Here is an 18,781-nt window from a genome sequence, read left to right as displayed (position 1 = left end):
GCCTCATGTGGGACAACCTGATTACCCTGTATACCCCAGCGCTTAGAACAGTGCTCTGCACATAGTAAGTGCTTAACAAATACCAACATAATAAATATGATTGAATGAATGAGTAAGCATTCAATAAATACCATTGATTGACTGATGAGCTGATGCTGATGCTCAATCCAGCAATCAACCCCTCATCTGCATCGCATGAGGGCCGATGTCTTCATAATTATTATATTATCATTATTTTGGAGTGTTGTCATTCCTATAATCATCCATGACTCTGCCCAAACCTTTCTCGATATTTTCTACCTGCACAACTTCCTGTGGTAATGAATTCCATGTGCTTATGACCCCCTCTTGGCAGAAGCATCTCCTTTTATTGGTATCGAAACTACCACCTTCATTCTTCCATGGGTGATCCCTAGTTTTGGTGCTGTTAGAATCTGGTGAACAACAATTATGTATTCACTCTGAAACATATCCTTCATTACACTGAAGACCTTAGTCATGAAGTGATTTCCCTGTGCAGGTCCAGTCTGTCTCAGATTCTTTATCTAGAAAGTGCCAGGAGCAATATCAATATAATCAATCAGTCAATCAATCAATCAGCAGTATGTATTACGGGCCTACTGTGTAGAGCACTGTTCTAAGCACTCAGGAGTGTACAATTAGAGTTGGTAAACATGGTCCCTGACCTCAAAGAGCTTAAATTCTAACAGGGAGATAGAAAATGAAATCATTAACAGATAAGTGGAAAGAGAAAAAGGGATCAATCAATAGATCACATTTATTAAATGCTCATTGTGTACAGAGCACTGTATTAAGTTCTTGGAGAGTACAATATAACAGAGTTGGTAGACACATTCGCTGCCCACATGGAGCTTATGGTCTAATAATAATAATGATTATTGTTAGAACTTACTATGTGCCAAGCACTGTTCTAAGTGCTGGGGTAGATATAAGGTAATCATGTTGGACACAGTCCCTGTCCCACATGAGGCTCACACTCTTCATCCCCATTTTACAGATGAGGTAACTGAGGCCCAGAGAAGTGAAGTGACTTGCCCAAGGTCACACAGCAGACAAGTGGCGGAGCAGGGATTAGAACACACGATTTGGGGGAGACAGGCATTAAAATAAATTACAGATATGTACACAAGTTCTGTGGGTCTGGGGAAGTGGGGGGAATAAAGGATACAAATCCAAGTGCCAGGGTGATGAAGAAGGGAGAGGGAGTAGGGGAATTGAGGGCTTAGTTGGGGAAGGCCTCTTGGAGGAATGTGATCTTAATATAGCTCTGTAGGTGGGGAGAGTCAGATGTGAAAGGGGAGGGAGTTCCAGTTCAGAGACAGTATTCATTCATTTATTCAATTGTATTTATTGAGCATTTACTGTGTGCAGAACACTGTACTAAGCACTTGGGAGAGTACAAAATAACAGTAAACAGACACATTACCTGTTCACAACAAGCTTACAGTCTAGAAGGTAATAATAATGTTGGTATTTGTTAAGTGCTTACTATGTGCGGAGCACTGTTCTAAGCACTGGGTAATTACAGGGTAATCAAGTTGTCCCATGTGAGGCTCACAGTCTTCATCCCTGTTTTACAGATGAGGGAACTGAGGCACAGAGAAGTGAAGTGACTTGCCCACAGTCACACAGCTAACAAGTGGCAGAGCTGGGATACGAACCCATGACCTCTAGACTCCCAAGCCCGGGCTCTTTCCGCAGAGCCACGCTGCTTCTCTAAGGTACTTATAGTCTAGAGGGGGTAAGAGGTCAGTAGTGAGATAGAAAAGATCAAGTATAGTGAGCAGGTTGTCATTAGAAGACTAAGGTTTGTGGGCTGGGTTATAGTGGGAAATCAGGGAGGTAAGGTAGGGGGCAAGATGACTGAGTGCTTTAAAGCAGATGATAAGGAGTTTCTATTTGATGCAGAGGTGAATGGGCAATCACTGGAGGTTCTTGAGGAGTTGGGAAACAGACTGAATTTTTTTTTTGTTTTTTAGAAAAATGACGAAGGCAGCAAAGCGAAGTATAGATTGGAGTGGGGAGTGACAGGAGTTGGGACCATCAGCAAAGAGGCTAATGCAGGAGTCAAGCCAGGATCAACGTGGTAACAGTTTGGATGGAGAGGAAAGGTAGATTTTAGCAATGTTGTGAAGGTTGAACCAACATGGATTGGTGACAGTGAATATGTGAATAAAATGAGAATGATGATTCAAGGATAATGCCAATTTTACGGGCTTGTGAGAGAGGGAGGGTGGTGGTGCTCTCTACAGTGATGGGAAAGTCAGGGGGAGGACAAGGTTTGGGTAGGGAGCTGAGGAGTTGTTTTGAACATGTTAAATTTGAGGTGTCGGTGAATCATCCAGTTGGGATGTCCTGAAGGCAGGAGGAAATACCACAGTTATTAAATGTGAGACTGCAGAGAAGGAGAGAGATCAGGGCTGGAGATATAGATCTGCAAATCATCTATGTAGAGATGGAATTTGAAGCCATGGGGCCGAATGAGTTTTTCAAGGGAGTGGGTAGAGATGGAGAACATAAGGGGACTCAGAACTGAACCTATAAGGTGGGTTAGTGCTTACGTTACAGAGAGGGTAAGATGTCAGTCAGTCACTCCTATGTATTGAGGGCTTACTGTGTACAGAGCACTTTACTAAGCATTTGGGAGAGTACAATATGACAATAAACAGACACATTCCCTGCCTACAAGGAGCTTACCGATATGTACCTAAGTGCTGCAAGAAGTTCTGAGTTAAGTGCTGAGGTGACGGTTGGGGGAAAAAGAATAGGCATAAATATTTTCATTCATTCATTCATTCAATAGTATTTATTGAGCGCTTACTATGTGCAAAGCACTGTACTAAGTGATTGGAATGTACAAGTCGGCAACAGATAGAGACAGTCCCTGCCGTTTGACGGGCTTACAGTCTAATCAGGGGAGACAGGCAGACAAGAACAATGGCAGTAAATAGAGTCAAGGGGAAGAACATTTCATAAAAACAATGGCAAATAAATAGAATCAGGGTGATGTACATCTCATTAAACAAAATAAACAAAACAAATAGGGTGATAAAGATATATACAGTCGAGCGGTCAAGTACAGTGCTGAGGGGGTGGGAAGGGAGAGGGGGAGGAGGAGAGGGAAAAGGGGGGAGAAGAGGGTTTAGCTGCGGAGAGGTGAAGGGGGGGTAGAGGGAGCAGAGGGACAAAGGGGGGAGCTCAGTCTGGGAAGGCCTCTTGGAGGAGGTGAGCTTTAAGTAGGGATTTGAAGAGGGGAAGAGAATTAGATTGTCTGAGGTGAGGAGGGAGGGCGTTCCAGGACTGCGGGAGGACGTGGCCCAGGGGTCGACGGCGGGATAGGTGAGACTGAGGGACGGTGAGGAGGTGGGTGGCAGAGGAGCCGAGCCTACGGGGTGGGCAGTAGAAAGAGAGAAGGGAGGAGAGGTAGGAGGGGGCAAGGTGATGGAGAGCCTTGAAGCCTAGAGTGAGAAGTTTTTGTTTCATGCGGAGGTTGATAGGCAACCACTGGAGGTGTTTAAGAAGGGGAGTGACATGCCCAGAGTGTTTCTGCAGGAAGATGAGCCGGGCAGCGGAGTGAAGAATAGACTGGAGCGGGGCGAGAGAGGAGGAAGGGAGATCAGAGAGAAGGCTGACACAGTAGTCTAGCCGGGATATAACGAGAGCCTGTAGCAGTAAGGCAGCCGTTTGGGTGGAGAGGAAAGGGCGGATCTTGGCGATATTGTAAAGGTGAAACCGGCAGGTCTTGGTAACGGATAGGATGTGTGGGGTGAATGAGAGAGACAAGTCAAAGATGACACCGAGATTGAGGGCCTGAGAGACGGGAAGGATGGTCATACCATCCACGGTGACAGGGAAGTCTGGGAGAGGACCGGGCTTGGGAGGGAAGATGAGGAGCTCAGTCTTGCTCATGTTGAGTTTTAGGTGACGGGCCGACATCCAGGTGGAGACATCCTGGAGGCAGGAGGAGATGAGAGCCTGAAGGGAGGGGGAGAGGACCGGGGCAGAGATGTAGATCTGTGTGTCATCTGCGTAGAGATGGTAGTCAATTTTGATGAGGTGAGAAGGGATGTGGTCAGAGACACAGGTGGAGGGAGTGAAATTTGACACCTCTATTACAAAATGCTTGTAAAGAATATCAAGTAAAAAGGAAACCAAAGCATGCAGCGCAAATAAAAGTTTAGGAGCATATAAATACTATTGATATATTTTTTCACACACCTAACACCTAACCCTTCTCCCCTTTCCCTTTCTCTCTCCTTTATTTCTTCCTTCCTCCTTCCCTTCCTGTTCTTCCTCCATCCCTTTCTCTGTCCTCACCTTTCCCCCTTCTTTCTCTACTTTGTTCACTTTCCCTTGGTTATCTCTACTCCCTTTAATTTCCCTTTCTGTCCTTCTTCGCATCAACCCCAAAGGAGTGGCTGCCGTGATAGGCAAGAAAATGGGGAAGGAGTAGAATAAGGATCATGGGCATGAGAAAGAGTTCCACATCAGTAACTGCGCTCTCAGTTATACAAAGACCAACTAAAACCTTTTCTTCTCATTGAAAATGAGTGAGTGTAGAGAAATGCCAGTACCCAGGAGGAGGCAGAATGAAAGAAATGGAGGGGAAGAAGAGACTCTTCCAAACTCTGAACCTCCTTGCCTTTTTCCTAATCTCTTCCCTTCTGGTGGAAAAAGCCAAAGAAGGAATCCCTCTGACACTTTCCAATAACCCATTCTCCCTTTTCCCATCTCTGAGGAGGAAAGAGAATTGGGCTAAAGTTTGGTGACCTTGTCCAGACACACATGATGATGGCAATGTTACCACAGCATTCTCTCTACATATAGTTTAAAATGGTGCATTAGGCAATGACTGTAAACTCAAGCCTGAAAATTTGACATAAACAGTATTATGTGCATTTATTCAGTCTGATTGACACCTTTGGCCGGTCAAGGAATCAACAGCCTTATGGTGCAGAGCACAGAAATGAAACTGAGAGAATCTGGAGGAACAAGGAACTGGAGGAGACCAAACTTCCTATCTCTTTAAGAGCTTCAACTGTGAACTGAACTATTTGGAATTTTAACACAGTACACACCCCTCATGGGAACAGCCTAGAGAACGGTGAATCTCAGCAGAATCCAAAGCTGATATGATAGCTCATTTCTAGGGGAAAGCTCTAAATAATTAATCCGAAAAGCAACTGAGTGAACAAACTGAGGCAGATCAAATTGCATGAAAGATGCCCAAGCCCCCAACTCTTTACACAGTGCTGATGAGTCTCCCATCAGTAACTCTGGTGGAGTCCAGATTTCTTTAAATACCTCTCCAACTCCCTCAAGGAATCAGGCTCTCCCATTCACTTCATCCAAGAGCCAGTCCGCAGGTTGCACCAGGAAAGATGGCGCTATTGACGGTGAGATCCAAAGTCAGTCAACTGTATTTATTGAGCACTTACTGTGTGTAGTGCACTGTCATAAGCACTTGGAAGAAACGATATATGACAATAAACAGATACGTTCCCTGCCCACAATGAGCATTTGCGATCGTACGACCAACACTCCCTTCGGTTTTAGATAGGGAAGGAGTTCCAGGCTGGAAGAATAGCATCAGTAGGGAGACAGAAGCAGGAGAATTAAGAGTGAAGTACAGTTATTTTTGCTTTAAAATGCTGAAAGGTGCTAACCTATAAAAAATGAATGTGAGAATGAAGACCTGGGAGGCTCCCTTCTGGGCCAATGTATGTCATCTTGGGGCCTTTGTTAATTTTGATTCCTGGTAGTTGCACTGATTGGATTTGGGGAAAACCACGTACATATCTGGTCAAAGGTTCTCTAGCTGAAACCAACACTCCCAGGGAGCAATTTTTGCAATCATTACATTAGATTCCTCCCCTTTTCCCTAGGAGACCAGGAAACTGAGTGAAAAGGGAAACAGCATTTCCAGGTCTTGGTAATGGCAAGGAAGATGAGTGAGCAAGCTAGAAATAGGTCAGTGATGCAGTGTAGCTTGCCCTTGAAGGAGGAGATGTTAGCATTTAGGGGCTGCATGGTCTAGTGGAAAGAGGAGTAGCCTGGGAGTCACGGGACCTGGGTTCTAATCCCACCTCTGCTACTTGCCTGCTGTAGGTGACCTTGGGCAAGTCACTTCACTTCTCTGTGCCTCGGTTTGCTCATCGCTACTACTTAGACTGTGAGCCCCATATGGGCCAGGGACTGAGTCCCACCTGATTAACTTGTATCTCCCCCACCACTTAGAAGAGTACTTGACATATAATAAGCACTTAAGAAGATAATAATAATAATAATAATGATTTAGGTCTCAGTCAAACAGAAGGTTGGACAATACAACTACCCTATAGACTTTCAATTGGCATGGAGTTTGATGCCCTAATGTCACTACATTATAGTGTGCTGATCCTTTTTTATTCTGTTTTGTTTCTCTTTGTCTAGGTGGAATCCTTCTTTCTCCACTATCATTCAAAAATCACATCGAATCCACTGCCAAATCCTTCCAGTTTTTCCTGCACAATATCTTCTGGATCTGCTCCTTCCTCTCCCCTCAAATTGCTACTATTCTTGTCAAAGCTCTGGTCTTGCCACGACTAGACAATTGCATCAGCCTTTCTGTCTTCAAGCATCCAGCCTATACTACTTCCAATCTGTATTCTACAATGCTGCATGGATCATCTTCCTGAAGCATCTCTAATCCCACATCTCTCCCCTCCTCCAAACCCTTCAATAGCTTCCTATGTCTCTGCATAAAATCAAAACTCAGAATCAGTTTCAAGCCTCTCCTCCATCTTTCCCTTCCTTATGTATCTGCTCTCTTCACTTGATATTACCCAACTCGTTCTCTTTTTTCCTCTTTAAGGAATCTTCTAACAGTACCTAGCTCTTGACTTTCCTGCCTCCCTTAATCACACTACTCCCCCAGATTAGAATTCCCTCCCTTCCCCATGTGACAGACCACAGCTCTCCCCACATTCAAAGCCCTCCTAAAACTTAACAGAACATGTGGGAGAGTACAATGCAACAGAGTTAGAGTTAATAGATACATTCCCTGCCCACAAGCAGCTTAACTTCTCTGTGCCTTGGTTTCTTCATCTGTAAAATAGGGGTTCAATAGCTGTTCTCTCTCCTACTTGAACTATGAGCTCTGTGGGTGACAGGGAGTCTGTTAACCTGATGGTCTTGTATCTACTCCACCACTTAGTATAGTGGTTGGAACATAGTAAGCGCTTAACAAATACCACAATCTTTATTATTAATAGATCAGGTTTGGAGCATGTTAGCTGACTGTCAATCTGGCACTAGGAGGAAGGAGCATGGGCTTGGGAGTCAGAGGTCGTGGGTTCTAATCCCGGCTCCCCCACTTAGCTGTGTGACTTTGGGCAAGTCACTTAACTTCTCTATGCCTCAGTTACCTCAGCTATAAAATGGGGATGAAGACTCTGAGCCCCATGTGGGACAACCTGATTACCCTGGATCTACCCCAGTGCTTAAAACAATGCTGGGCACATAGTAAGTGTTAAGCAAATACCATCATTATTATTATTATTACTAGGCCCCTCATGTGAGCAGTGTGGCCTAGGGGAAAAAGCCTGGGCCCAGGAGTCAGGGGACCTTGGTTTTAATTCCGGCTCCCCCAGTTTTTTTTCAAAATATTATATGTTAAGCCTTTACTATGTGTCTATAATTTATTTATTTATATTAATGTCTGTCTCCCCCCTTTTGGACTGTAGGCTCATTGTGGTCAGGGAATGTGTCTGTTTATTGTACTTTCCCAAGCATTTAGTACAGAGCTCTGCACACAGTAAGGGTTCGATAAATATGAATGTATGAATGAATGAATGAATGAATGAATGAATGCATCAGGCACTGTACTAAGCACTGGGGTAGATTCAAGATAATTAGGATGGTCACAGTCCATGTTCCACATAGGTCACAATCTCCCCTCTTCCCCCATTCCTCCCCACTCCCGCCCTCTGCTCTTCCCCCTTCCCCTCCCCTCAGCACTGTGCTTATTTATATATATTATTTATTACCCTATTTATTTTGTTAATGAGGTGTCTATCTCCATGATTCCATTTATCTTGATGATGTTGTCTTGTTTAGTTTTTTTATGTTTTGCTTTGTTGTCTGTCTCCCTTGTTTAGACTGTGAGCCCACTATTAGGCAGGGATCGTCTCTATCTGTTGCCGAATTGTACATTCCAAGCACTTAGTACAGTGCTCTGCATATGGTAAGTGCTCAATAAATGCTATTGAATGAATGAATTGCATAGATGAGATCACTGAGGCCCACAGAAGTTAAATGACTTGCTCAAGGTCACACAGCAGACAAGTGGCAGAGCTGGGATTAGAACCCAGGTCCTCTTGTTTGCTGTGTAACCTTGGGCAAGTCACTTAACTCCTCTGTGCTTCAGTTTCCCCATTAGTAAAATGGGGATTCAATACTTACCTGTTCTCCCTCATACATAGAATGTGAACCTTGGTTGGGGCAGGGATTGTGCCTGAACTGAATTCCACACAGTAAGTACTTAGTAAATACTGTTATTATTATTATCATTATTATTTCATAGACTTGAACTTCACATTCCCATACATATACTTATACCCACATCTCCAAAAGTTTTCAATTATGTAAAAATTATAGGAAATACCAGGATTAAAAAGGTTAAGAGAATGTGAAAATTTAGTTTGTCTTTGAACATAAGAAATGAAGCCACCAAGCCAACTTGTTGCAGCTAAATTGGTCCCCAAAGTGTCAACAGGAACTAAAATCTTCATCAGAAATAACAGCCAACCGAGTCTTCAGTAAGCACTTTCTAACGCTTCTGAATTGCAGGTTAAGGCTTCAAACACTGAGCTTCTGAAAATGCCCCATTCATTTTCTTCAGTCCTTGTTGTACTTGGACTAGATGGAACTTCAGAGGTGAATATCACCAAGATCCGCTCTTTCCTCTCCACCCAAATGGCGATCTTACTGGTACAGGCTCTCATAATATCCCGGCTGGATTATTGTGCCAGCCTTCTCTCTGATCTCCCTTCCTCCTGTCTCTCCCCGCTCCAGTCTATTCTTCATTTCGCTGCCCAGCTCATCTTCCTGCAGAAACGCTCTGGGCATGTCACTCCCCTTCTTAAAAACCTCCAGTGGTTGCCTATCAACCTCCGCATGAAACAAAAACTTCTCACTCTAGGCTTCAAGGCCCTCCATCACCTTGCCCCCTCCTACCTCTCCTCCCTTCTCTCTTTCTACTGCCCACCCCGTAGGCTCGGTTCCTCTGCCGTCCACCTGCTCACTGTCCCCCGTTCTCGCCTATCCCGCCTTCGACCCCTGGGCCATGTCCTCCCGCTGTCCTGGAATGCCCTCCCTCCTCACCTCCGCCAAACTAACTCTCTTCCCCTCTTCAAATCCCTACTTAAAACTCACCTTCTCCAAGAGGCCTTCCCAGACTGAGCTTCCCCCTTTCCCTCTGCTCCCTCTGCTGCCTCTCTGCCCCTCCTTCACCTCCCCTCAGCTAAGCCCCCTTCTCCCCGTTCCCCTCTGCTCCTCCCCCTCTCCCTTCCCCTCCCCTCAGCACTGTGCTCATCCGCTCATTTGTATATATTTTTATTACCCTATTCATTTTGTTAATGAGACATACATCCCGTTGATTCTATTTATTGCTATTGTTCTTGTCTGCCTGTCTCCCCCGATTAGACTGTAAGCCTGTCAATGGACAGGGATTGTCTCTATCTGTTGCCAAATTGTACAATCCAAGCGCTTAGTACAGTGCTCTGCACATAGTAAGCGCTCAAGAAATACTATTGAATGAATGAATGAATGAATGAAAATCTTTGTACATTCTTACCAACTTTAATCATAAAGCCTCTGGCAAATCACCTGATGATAATTTTAAGCTTTCACACACATACTTTTAAATTATTCTCACAATGTGAAATCCTTCATCCAGACAAAAACCCAAACATTCCATGCCTTAAGAAAGAAAATATTCAAAAAAGAAATCTGAACTCTCCCAGGAATTCCAAATCATAGTAATCAGGGAGGACCTGTTTCAAAGTTTAGTACAGTGCTCTGCACATAGTAAGTGCTCAATAAATACAATTGAATGAATGAATGAACTACAGGAAGACTGAATTGCTTCCCATGTTTCTAGGCTCCTTTCTGTGACTGCCACTGTCCTCCAGTTTCTCACCTGACTCCATGAAGAAATGGTTCCCAGGATTTGCAGCTGATAGCTCTAATTTAGCAAAGTGGCTCTATTGCTAATCATATTTCCTATCTTTAACAGCAAGTGGCTAAGCAGGGACAGGTTAAGACATGGGATAGAAAGCAGCAGAGGTCTCATCTAGGATCTAAAATGCCAGCACAAGATGAGGAAGGAATTGGGGGAAAATTTTACAGAAATTCATTTTTATCCTAAATCTTCCATGTGCAAACCGCTTTATTCCCTCAAATTTTTAGCTGCATTTTTCTAAGATTTAAGTTATACACCATTGCCCCTGCAGCTCAACTAGCTTCTCTGACCCAAGATGTAAAACTGGAAATGCTTTCGGTCACACCAGAAACTATCCACAGCTTGGAATGGCCCATTTTAATGCACTTGGATGGCTAAACAGTTGTGAATCACCCTCAGCCACTGCCCACCACCTTCCACTACTTCCCATGATTGATCACCACTGCCTGTTCATTCATTCATTCATTCATTCAATCACTTTTATTGAGCCCTTACTGTGTGCAAAACACTGTACTAAGTGCTTGGGAAAGTACAATACAGAAATAGTGACAATCCCTGCCCTCCATGAGCTCTCGGAATGGGTGGAGGCAACACTGCTGGCCAGCAATAGCAGTGGCCAGCTGGCTTTCCTGACTAGGTAAAATGGCCGATGATAGGTGGTGGCAGTGGCAACCTGGCTCTAGTTTGTTATGGCATCTTTTAAGTCCTCATTATGTGCTAAGTGCTGGGATCAGATCTGGGAAAATTCCTGTCCCACACAGGTCATGATCTAAGAGAGAGAGTGAGGTTATTTCATAAATGAGGAAACTGAGATCCAGAGAGATTAAGTGACTTGGCCAAAGTCACACAGCAGATCAGTGGCAATACTGGGGCTTGAACGCTGGTATTCTGATTTCCCCAGGCCCATGTCTTCCCATTAGTTCACCCTGCCTTCTAGACAAAATGTTAATAGGGAGAGATGGGGGATGGTGGTAATGATACCAGTTCCATGGGTAAAGGGAAGTCCCTCCACACAATCCCTACGTGTCTTTTTCTCCTTTCCCCCTTTTCTCCTCCTTCTCTCTCCCCTTTCTCTTTTCAATCCATCAGTCAATCAACCGGTACCAATTGAGTGATTATTGTTTGCAGAGCACTGTACTAAGTGTTTGGGAGAGTACAACAGAGTTGGTAGACATGCTCCCTGCCCACAATGAGCTTACAGTCTAGAGATGAGCTTACATTCTATTCCTGCTTTCCTCTTTCCTTCCTCTCCCTTTTCCTTTTCCCCCAGGCTCCCTTTCTCCCCATCTCTTTGTCCTTCCCGACACCTTTGCCCCATCTCTTTTCTCTGTCCCTTAGCTCTGCAATCAACTTAGCTCAGCATTACTTTGCTTCCTTTAGTAGGTGAAATGAGATGTCCTTTTCCCAATTAAGAAAACAAAGCCCAGCTTTGGTTTTTTAATCCTCTACACTTTGCTGTGAATTCCAGGTCTCCAAGGTCAAAACACTTGGCCCTTTCAGCCTTCATTTAAAGGAAACAGAAGCTTTATGAAGGCTTTTCTTTCATAAAATACTGATTTTTAATTTGCTATTGTTTGTGGTAACAAATTTATTCAGTTTAAATGTGACCCTGGAAAAATCACAAATCTTGTTTTATGGTCCTCGATGTGGTATAAAAATAAGGGGGTAATTCTAATCAGGGGGAACGTCTAGGCCCCATGCCTGGTACTATATTTGGGAATTATGGGCACCTTGATTTTACAAAGCAAAAATATCATAGAAAAAGTGTAAAGGCTTAAAATAAAGACAGGAAGTTCTATAACGGGGGGCTGTGTTTTTGAAGAATTCTGTGTTACGGGAAAATCATGTTATGGTAACCATTGATTCAAAGGGAAATAGCAGGTTAAGGAGTACATGGTTGAAAATACCATCATGCTGGATATTTTTCTGTACAAAACACTATATTGTAGTTATGTCCACCATTAGCAGAATGCTTTACACCCTGAGCATTCATTTCTATTTTACTGTAATGAATATTATAAAGTGGTTAAAACACATTGAAATACAAAGCCCTGAATAATACAGTCTAGAAAGACTGAGGTAGAACCTGGGAAGTGCAGCCACTTCCCACCTTGACTTTAATGCTACCTAAATTTTGTATTAACATCTATCTCCCCCTCTAGACTGTAAGCTTATTGTGAGCAGGGAATGTGTCTGCTAACTCTGTTGTATTGTACTCTCCCAAGCACTTAGTACAGTGTTCAATAAATATCATTGATTGATTTCTACCTTCATGTTCCCAACCATTACTTCCTACACTAAATCTTATTTTCCAGTTTGTGGATCGTGTTATATACCCAGAATAGACTCATGTTGTACAAAAAACATTCCATAATTTGTTCAAAAAAGAAATCTGAATTATCCCTGCCAATTCTCTTTGCAGAGGGTCATCTTTCTGAGAAAATGGATGCCAGGGGTTTGCCCCAGAGTTCCTATCCTTACCATAGCTTAGTTTGATACCCACACTAATATTTTCCTGCTTTTTTTAAAGCTTACATTAAATCAATTCACTTCTCCTTCAGTATAGTATCCTGAAGAGCGGCTTGACTCTTTGAACTTCAGCAAAGAGTGTGCTCAAAGATCTTTTCTTTTATAAAGAAATTCCTCCATTCTTTGTATATTGGTACTGAACTAGAGTCACTTCAGGATAACAAGTAGCTATCCTGTATTGATTGCACCCTCCAAAAATATTTATTGATGATGTTGATAAACTTAACTTCTCTGTGCTTCAGTTAACCCATCTGTAAAATGGAAATGAAGACTGTGAGCTCCACATGGGACAACCCTATCACCTTGTATCCTCCCCAGCACTTAGAACAGTGCTTTGCACATAGTAAGCACTTAACAAATGCCATCATTATTATACACCCAAAGTGGAAGGAGCCAGTTTTCCTATTTTCAGGCTCCAAACCACGTGATAGGGGAAATGATCTTTAAGAGACTGAGTTGGCCCAATGCCTGAACTACTCCTTGGGGTTATGTCAGGCACCTTGGAAAGCTGAATGGAATCCTTCAGGTACCTAGGGGACATAAGGTACTGTTCTGGTGGCCTAAATAGTACTCTCACGGTCAATTACCTCAGGCTTCAAAGTTGCCTGACCACCCCAGGGAATAGTTTAGGTACTGAGAGATTTGAGCTCATTTAGAGCACTTCAGGTGTAGCACCCTACTGTATAAAAACCATAGGAATTACTTAATAGTCCCTTCCTGAACCTTGCTGCTTTAATGACTTAAAATATGGCTTTTATCTTGACAGTGCTTTTACATGACAGAAACAGGCAGGTTGACGCCACACATCTATCTGCCTCTCGATTAGAAGCTTTCTGCAAATTAAGTTTATTTCCTGTTGTTGTCCTGATAAAGCTCCAAGACCCTGTTATACACCAGGATGCTGCACTAAGAAATCAGACACTCACTAAATGGAAAGGGAGAAGGAGGAAAGGAAAGCTGAGTTGGTATCTACCAGGCTATCTCAAATCAATAATGTGAGGTGTCCTGATTTCCTAAAAGCCATTGTTCTTTACCAATCTCTAGTGAAATAAAGGCGTGTTTCATTTATGTGAGAGCAGCTACATCTACAGCAAGTCTTTCTAGTGCTCCTCTCTTAGAGCTCTTAGAGTCAATCCTGATCCCTTCTCTGTAACACCAACTTTCAGTTTCTATGCATCACCTGAAAATTCAAAAACCAAAGTGAATCAAATGTCATGCATGAAAGAGCAAGAATGTCTCTACAGCAGAGGCCACTAGCTTTACTTGTCTGGTCAAGTTCATTAACTGTATTTTCGTGGATGTCATCAAGTCCAAGGACACACACAAACACACACGATACAGATTTCACAATAAGGATTTCTTTCCAGCAGCACATTTCCTCCAAGATCTGTCTGAAGTGTTCCCTGCCAATCTCCTTATTCGGACCAAACAACTGGGGAAACACACAAGTGCATGAAAATTCCCATCGTGGAACAATTGGTCACAAACTACTTCCACCAAGGAGATTCTATAACAACAAAAAAAGACCTATCCAGAAGTATTCTATTTTTGTGCCATTTTCAACTAGAAGGTAATGAAACATCAAATGTTACACCGGCTACCCAAGAAAACACATCTTATGCTATAGAACATATCTGGTGGGGGACCTCCATCATGACAACCATGTATTTCTCTCTCAGATGAAGGGAAAAAAACCTATCACACTAGAAATTCCCTCCTGTCCTTTAATTCATTTTTTAATGCCCTGTTCAGAAACTAGCCAACCCCACCTAACCCACCAGTACCTTTGCTCCGTTGTCTCTCCACACCTAACTGGCACTTCAGAGAAATGGCAAACATATTCCTTCCTCTGCTTCTGCCTCCTCTGGTGCTTGTGTTTCACTCATATGGCTCACTGCAGATTTCCCCCCAACACCTCAGCCCAGCTCTGCAAGGGGCTGTTGCCTCAAAATTAATTTATGATTACTGTGAAATGGAGTTGTGCTTCATGTGGCAGAGAGAGGAAGAGGTGGTGAGAGGGAGAGAGGGGGATACTGCCCTTCTCAAACTCCTCTAAGATTTCTCTAAGGTTTTTTTCCTATTATCCCATCCAGAAGAACATTAAATCCCTAATCAATATTTATAAACCAATATTCTTTCCTTTCATCTTCAGAGCTGGGGATTTTCTAGGACATTAGCATACCAATTAGCAACCCTGGTGCTATTTTCTCCTGTGTGGGCTTTTAAAATAGATCTTTCCTATGTGCTTACGAGAGCAAAAATGAAATGGAACATTTAATTTCCCATGACCATGAAACTGATAAGCAAAGCAACAAATATTTCAGCTCTAGAATATTAAAGATCCTTGGGACAATTGCCGCATCTTGCATCCTGACAGCTAAGATTTTGTTCTCTGGCGGAGGAGTAAAAAAAAAGTGTTTAAGTGAGAAAGATCCAGTCTAAAGTTTTCTGATAATTTCATCACTTTGCCAGCTCTTAGACCTGTCCTGCTCTCATGAATCTGTCTTGGGACTCTTGATTCGGTTCTATTCCTTCACAATAAACAACAAGCACTTTTCTCACCTTATCTCCTTTGGTCTCCAATATCTAATGTTGGGAATATCTGACACAGTCTGCTTGGGGGCAAAGAGGGATCTGTCCCATTGGCACAGATCACTCCTGTTTTCTGTTGAAGACCCCAGTGATTGATGAGATGATGATGATTGTGGGATTTGTACAGTGGATGTGAGTGTTTCACTCATCGATGGTGTACAAAAGGGGTGGGAGAAAAACAGGTCTGCTAATGAAAGGACTGACAAGAGATACACTGTTTTATGACCACAGAATGCACCCAAACCCTAGTCAATCACTTTGCAATGCACTTGTTGGCCTCAGGGAGACTGGGTGAGGGAGTGTGGATGGTTCAGTGCAAAATAAAATAACTCAAGCACACTTCCTACTGAAAAGGTGTCCCCCAGAATTGCTTATCTCACCCTAACTAAATTGGGCTCACCAGTAGAGCCACACGTCTGAGCTATAATCTTGCCATGTGAAAGCAAATTACAGAAAAATGAAGAATCCTAAAAAAAAACCAACCCATCATATCATGGAATATCAGGATGCTATATAACAGTGAAAACAGCCATTAGCTTATAAGGGGAACAGCCCTAATGGGACACAAACTGGCCTAATGTGAAGTCACCATTTCAGCAGTAAGCAAGACTAGTCTCACAGATGAAGCAATGTGGCCTAATGGACAGAGCAAGGGCTTGGGATCAGAAAGACCTGGGTTCTAAACCTGGCTCCTCCACTTTCCTGCTGTGTGACCTTGGCCAAATCACTTCACTTCTCTGTGTCTCAGTTACCTCATTTGTATAATGGGGATGAATACTGTGAGAGTCTTGTACAAGAAGCAAGTGGCAGTGCCAGACTAAGTGGCCTTTTTCTGTAAATTCTGTAAATTTCAGTGACCCCCAGGTGAGACGTCATGCAGTTACATAATTTGGGGTCCCCAGGAATCCCTCGGAGCAAGCCTTTAACTTCTTGCTGTGGGCAGGGGATGTGTGTTTTATTTGTCGTTTTGTACTCTCCCAAGCGCTAAGTCCAGTGCTCTGCACACAGCAAGCACTCAGTAAGTACCTTTGACTAACTGACTCTCAGACCCCTTTGCTCTCCCTCGGCTGCCAGACCTCTGTAAATTCTGTGTCCAAACTCCTGAGCTGAGTTCGGAGCCATTAAAACACAGGAGGTTTTGGGGGCTCCTTAGGAGACATAATCTCCTTTCTGGTCCTTCCAGGAACCCTTGGGATGAGACCTGGAGGATCCTGTCTCTTCACCTGGTGCTTGATCTTCCCTCTGAACTCCTCGCCTAGATGGGATCTGTGTCTGTCTCCCCACTAGACTGTAAACTCGTTGTGGGCCAGGAATGCGTCTGTTTATTGTTCTATTGGATGCTCTGCACACAGTAAGTGCTCAATAAATATGATTGAATGAATGAATGTGAGCCTCAAGTGGGACAGGGACTTTGTCCAACCTGATTACCTTGTATCTGCCCCAGTGCTTAGTACAGTGCCTGACATATAATAAGCAGTTAACAAATACCACAATTATAATTATTGAGAAGCAGCATTGCCTAGTGGATAGAGCACAGACCTGGAAGTCAAAAGGACCTGGGACCTAATCTCAGCTCCAACACCTGCCTGCGTGTGACCTTGGGAAAGTCACTTAACTTCTTCTTATGGAGAAGCAGCACGGCTCAGTGGAAAGAGCACGGGCTTTGGAGTCGGAGGTCATGGGTTTGAATCTCAGCTCTGCCACTTGTCAGCTGTGTGACTGTGGGCAAGTCACTTAACTTCTCTGTGCCTCAGTTACCTCATCTGTAAAATGGGGATTAAGACTGTGAGCCTCACGAGGGACATTCTGATTGCTCGTGTCTACCCTAGTGCTTAGAACAGTGCTCTGCACATAGTAAGCGCTTAACAAATACCTTTGGGGAAGCAGCGTGGCTCAGTGGAAAAAGCCTGGGCTTCGGAGTTAGAGGTCATGGGTTCGTCTCCCAGCTCTGCCACTTGTCAGCTGTGTGACTGTGGGCAAGTCACTTCACTTCTCTGTGCCTCAGTTACCTCATCTGTAAAATGGGGATGAAGACTGTGAGCCTCTCGTGGGACAACCTGATTACCCTGTATGTACCCCAGCGCTTAGAACAGTGCTCTGCACATAGTAAGCGCTTAACAAATATCAACATTATTACTATTCTTTGTGCCTCAGTTATTTCATCTGTAAAATAGGAATTAAGACTGTGAGCCCTTTGTAGGGCAGGGATTGTGTCTAACCTGATTAACTTGTATCTACCCCCGTGCTTAGTAAGCGCTTAACTAATACCAATAAAAAATAAAGTAAAATAAAAAGGTCAGCTCACAGAAATAGGTGTTGGATGCAACTTCTATTGGAGAGAACTTTCTTCTTCTGAAAGAAGTTATCACAAGTTGAATGTGTAATTGACCAGCACTAATATGTAATTGACCAACACATGAGAAGCAGCGTGGCTCAGTGGAAAGAGCCCGGGCTTTGGAGTCAGAGGTCATGAGTTCAAATCCCAGTTCTGCCACTTGCTAGCTGTGTGACTGTGGGCAAGTCGCTTCACTTCTCTGTGCCTCAGTTACCTCATCTGTAAAATGGGGATGAAGTCTGTGAGCCCCACGTGGGACAACCTGATTCCCCTGTGTCTACCCCAGCGCTTAGAACAGTGCTCTGCACATAGTAAGCGCTTAACAAATACCATCATTATTATTATTATTATTATTAATATCAGACCTTCTGAATCTACCCAGAGGCATAAGTGACGGATGGTGTTAGGCATGTGCCACAAACACCATCATAAGCACATATATCCTAATGATGAAGAACTGTGATGAAGAAAAATGTTTCTACAAATATTTAGATAAACTCACTGCACAAGTCCCAGCCTATTTTCTATGTGCAGTGGAGAGTGAAATGTAGTGGCTAGGAGATAGCCTGAGTTTTTCCTAGGGGAAGTAGAGTAAATAGTGGGCATAGCCTGAAAAGGCCATTTTTATTTGAATCATTAAAAACTGATAAAATGTAGTATTTATAGGGTGTCAAGTGAGCCTTTCAAATCCCCAGTCTTGCAACTGGAGAATTGGAGAATCTAGCTGCCCTTTTGTGTCTCTTGTCTTTCAACACAGGCAGTATACAGTTCAATTCTATTTTTCTGGATTTTTTCCCTAAAATAACCCTTTCTCCCCAAGCATGTTCTGTGGTCAGCACCAAGTTTTCTGTCCTCTCTTTGATCCTGTGTACATCTCGAATCTATGACCAGAATTTTGCATATGCTAAGCGGCTCAATAAATATCATTGATTTATTGATTGGGATTAAGAATGTGAGCCCTTTGTAGGACAGGGATTTTGTCTAACCTGATTAAGTTGTTTCTACCCCCGTGCTTAGTACAGTGCCTGGCACATAATAAGCGCTTAACAAACACCATTAAAAAATAAAATAAAAAGGACAGC

The sequence above is a fragment of the Ornithorhynchus anatinus genome, chromosome X1 (genome assembly GCF_004115215.2).
Source record: "Ornithorhynchus anatinus isolate Pmale09 chromosome X1, mOrnAna1.pri.v4, whole genome shotgun sequence".
Taxonomy (NCBI): domain Eukaryota; kingdom Metazoa; phylum Chordata; class Mammalia; order Monotremata; family Ornithorhynchidae; genus Ornithorhynchus; species Ornithorhynchus anatinus.
Note: the sequence above shows the minus strand (reverse complement) of the source record.